Source organism: Balaenoptera borealis, assembly GCF_965194805.1.
Source record: "Balaenoptera borealis genome assembly, chromosome: 5".
NCBI lineage: Eukaryota > Metazoa > Chordata > Mammalia > Artiodactyla > Balaenopteridae > Balaenoptera > Balaenoptera borealis.
Window position 1 is genome coordinate 126,193,815 of NC_138862.1, and position 4,806 is coordinate 126,198,620.

The following is a 4,806-nucleotide window of genomic DNA, read 5'->3' on the forward strand; positions in this document are numbered from 1 at the left end:
CAATCCTGGCTAAATAGGAAAATGACTGCTCACTTCTTGGTATCAAAACCCTCCCCAATGCAAATGCAAACTACCCTGATATACTCTTTTTCACGGAGCGAAAATCCAAGAGTTTGACAACATAATCTGTTAGTGAGGAAACAGAAACTGTCATGCATTGCTGCTGGGAAGGCGAAATGGTACTATCCTAAGGAGGGAAATTTGGCCGTATCTAACGAAAGTACATCAAAGTCTTTGACCTTTGACACAGCAATCCCACCCCTAGGAATCTATCCCAAAGATACACTCGCAGAAATATAAAAAGGCTTAACCTGCTTATTGCCGCACTATTTATTATAGCAAAAGACTGGAAATAACCCCTGTGTCCATCAGTAGGGGATGGGGTCAGTAAACACATCCACACAATGGAGCCCTTTGCTGCCGTAAAAGGGGAGAAGGAAGCTCTAGCTGTATTGCTGTGAGTGATCTCTAGGATGTTTGGTTACATTTTTTTTAAAGTATATAGTATGCTACCATTTATCTAAGAAAGGGAAGGTATGACTATATATTTATATTTATATATATATATTTTTATATTTTTATTTTTAATGAAAGATAATAAAAGAGATATATCAACCAATGGTAATGTACGAAACTTGTTTGGCTCCTGATTCAAACTAACAAACTGAAACAAAAAATTATAAGTAAGCTCTTTCTGGATATTTGATGATATTAAGGAATTAATATTATTGGTTTTTAGTTGTGATAACAGTGTTGTGTTATTTTTGTTAAGTGAGTCTTTATCTTTTAGAGATACTTCTTGAAATGTTTCCAGATGAAAGGATGTGATATCTGGTATTTGACTCAAAATAATTTTGGAAAATGAGGCGTGGGTGGGGATATAGATGAAACCAGATTGGCCATGGGTTAGTAATTGTTGAAGCTGGTGAGGTTGAATCCATGGGAGGTCAATGTACAATTAATTATCTCTCTCGTTTATGGAGGTTTAAATGTTTCCATAATAAAATAGTTAAGAAAGCAAAAAACAGTGAGAGGAAAGAAAGAGAGAGAGAGAGAGAGGAGGGAGGGAGGGCGAAAGGAAGGAAGGAAGGAAGGGAGGGAGGGAGGGAGGGAGGGAAAGAAAGGAAGAAAGAAAGAACAAAAGAGAAACACGTCCCATGCAGGGTTTATCACAGTCTGTAGAAACAATTGTCATGTGTCAATGAAAGGTAGCTAACCCACTCTGCAGAACCATTTTCTGTACAGAAATAAATCCCCATTCCACCTCCCCAAAGTGGGTTTAAGATTCTGGGGCTTGAAGACCTGGTGTTTCATTTGCATATTTGCCTATTCATAAATGCATCAAAGACAAGCGTCCTGTGTAGACCTTGGTGCCCCTCAGCCCCTGTGGCCTCTTGACAAGCCCTCTCAGCCCCGAACATGGTGGACACGGGGAGGCAGCTTTGTTGGGCCACCCTCATACTTTCAGACACTAGCTTCACAGATGGTATGGCAACAGCTCAGGGACTGGAGGGGGGTTGTTCTCCACAACATAATTCCAGACACATATTTGAACACAGGAAAAGAGAAGATTTTACCAGTCTCTAAAGTAAAATGAGCTCTTGAGAAGAGAAACGTGGATGAGGAAGGTTTTCTTTATCAGCATGAGGCAGGAGTATGAGGTCACCCATCCCCTGCTAGGACACCTGAGTCTCAGGGAGTGGGAGACCCAGCAAAGAGGGCAGGTGCTGGAAGGCATGCTCCTGCCCAGCTTCTCGTGAGGAGCGTCTTTGCGGGAGGGATGGAGCCTCAGGGTCTGTCCCAGGGCTCTCTGCTCCAACCCCACTGCCCTCGGGAAGCTCTGCTGCCCCACCGGCTAGGGACACACAGGGCAAGCTGCCTGACCACTCAGTGATACGGGAATAGGACTGCCCGCCTCACACAGAGATTGTAAGGATCATGGGAAGTCAAGGTATCCTTTCATGGAGATGGTTCTCTGAGCTCTGATTTATCCCCCGGGAGCAGACTGGTCAGCTAAAGAATGGCACGGCACATTTCCTCCCCAGCTCCTCTGAGCAATCCTCTCCCCCAGGCGACCACCTTGGGGGCCCTTGTCTCTCTCTTGTCCTCCCTCCACCCAACCCAGGATTGCTCACTGGCCTCACACATACAGCCTCAGGGTGGTTCCCCACTGGCCTGGCTCCCCTCCTTCGCGGTCCTGCTGGCTCTCTGGGACTGGTCGTGGATCTCTGGATCTCCACTGCTCTGCTCTAAGGCTAGTGAATGACACACGTCTGGTTAGGATGTCCTAGAGTGTTTACAAATCTCTCAGCCATTCACAAGTCGGCCCCTTCCTCAGCACCCCCTTGTTCACCTCTCTCCCTCCTCCCCTGGCCTGTGCGTTCCCCCCCTCCCCTACCTCTCTGATCCCGGCCATCCTCAACATCCAGCTGGAGCCTCACTCCCTCCAGGGAGCCCTCACTGACTGCCAGCCCCTCACGGGTCTCCTCTCTCTTCTTCACACTCTGTCCTCAGATGCTCTCCTTGCTTTACACATCCCAAGAGATATCACCCCAGATAGAAAGGAGCACCCAAAAATACTGATTAATGGAGTAAATCAAGCATGATGGAGTGGGCTGAGGAAGGATAAGGGTGATGATATTTAATGCTCCTGCAGCACTTCCACAGAGCATTTTCACTCAACTCACTGGATTGATCTTAAGGTCTCAGAAGCGGGGGGCACAGGCCAGCACCTCTTCTCTCTCTTGCCTTTTCCCTCACTCCTCTGGCTCAAACAGCCGTGTATCTGGAGCAGTACTCTGTGCCATGCCCTTTGTATCCCTTATCTCCTTTGCTTCTCACCACCTGAAGAGTTAGGTAGTCAGAGCGTCCGCATTTGACAGATGTGGAAACTGAGGCACAGAAGGGATAAGCAACTTAACCAAGATCACTCAACTAGACAGCGACACAGCCAGCTTCAAACCAAGTGTTCTGCCTCTAAAGCCTGCCCTCACAACCAGCCCCCAGCTGCAGGTAACAGCACAGCCAGCAGGGGCTACACTTGGGAAAGCCCTCCTGGGAGGAAACCCAGCAGGGCAGGAGTATACTTAGCCACTGGGGGACTAGACAACGACAGACAGGAACCAGGCAAAAGCAGGCTGAACTAAGTACCATGTGCCCGGCCAGCCAGCTCAGAAGACTGAAGCTGGGTGAGCAGATGACCAAAGTTGCCAGGGGAGGGAGGAGTGGCCAGACCTTGGCTCTTTGGGATGAACAAAGGAGAACCGACTAGAGAGGTGGGGAAGGCGGTGGGGGGGGGGGGTGCTCTGCCTAGTGCACGAGGGGACCCTCTGGGCATGGCAGAGAGCCAGCACTGACTGGCCCTTGCTGTGCACCTTCAGCCTGGGCGGGGCGGGGATAGGCTGCCCCACTGTCCCACTGAGATGAGCCCCGGGCTGGCCAGGGAAGGCTGCAGAGCCAAGGCCTGTGTGAACGACCGATGGTGTGAGCGTGAGACGAGATGGGAAACAGGCCTGATGAGGGGTAAAGCTGTCCACAGCAGTGGCCCTCAACCAGGGGTGATTTTGCTCCCCCTGCCCCCCGGCCTGGGGCATTTGGCAATGTCTGGAGACATCTTTGTGGGAGGTGCCAACTGATATCTGGCACGTAGAAGCCAGGGATGTTGCTAAACCTCCTACAATACGTAGGGCACACCCCTCCCCACCTACAAAAAATTATGGGGTCCAAACTGGAGACAGTGCCAAGGTTAAGAAACCCTGGTGTAGAGCAGGGCAGGTGAGAGAGGCTGAAATCCAAGCCACTCCCTGGGACGAAGCTGCCCCTACTCTGATGAAGAGGCATCTTTTCCTAACTCAGCCGGATGTAGTGTGAGGGGAGGGTGGGCGGGGAGGCGGTGGGGTTGGAGCCATGGTAGAGCTAGAGTGGGAGGGGAATGTACCTGCTGTCACCTAGGCTGTGAGTTGTGCAAAAAGCAATTTAAAAGAGTTGTTTAGTCTTTAATAGAGGTCAAAAAGTCAACCCGCATGATTATGTCATCTCCTTGCTGGCAAAGACAGAGGTTTTAAAGCACCATGACATACCCACCAGGTGAGAAATGAGATGTGCTCAAAGATCTTCATTGCAGTACTGCTTCTAATAGTAAAAGATCGGAAAATAATATATACATAAATGTCCAGCAGTGGGGGACAAGATGGATACACAATGGAATATCCTGCAAAAGAATGAGGTCTCCAGGACAGTAAGTGAAAAAAGCTAAGTGCACAACACTGAGGAGTGCTGTACTGCCACTAGGTGAAAGCGGAGGGGAAAGTCAACAATGTATTGATAATTGCTTACATTTGCATGAAGCAGTGGATCTCAAACTTCACTCTGCAGAGGGCCTTTTTTTAACCATACTTACTTCAAGCAACGTCAGCCTTGCTTTTATGTGGGGGAGGGATGTGGGGAGTGCCCCACTTTTCTTTCCCGGAGTCGAACTGCCCAGCTTTCTGGATCCTGGAGCCCCACCGGCCACCCGCGCTGTAAGCCTGTAAGTGGTCTCTTTCCCTAATTACTCCAGCAAACGCAGGAGAATGTTTCCCCACCCTCAAGGGGCCGCTGAATGTGAGAAGTTCAAGGCGTTTGAAGGAATCCCGCAGGAACCGAAAAGTTGGAATCAATAAAACAGCCCTCACCTCCACCGCCATCTCCTTTTCCTTCCTAGGGAAGGAAACTGAAGGTCTGACCTAGGCGGCGGCGGGCCGGGTACAACCTGGCCCTCGGACATCCCCGGCCCCTCCCCGCTGAGGGGGGAGGAGCGACAGCTAC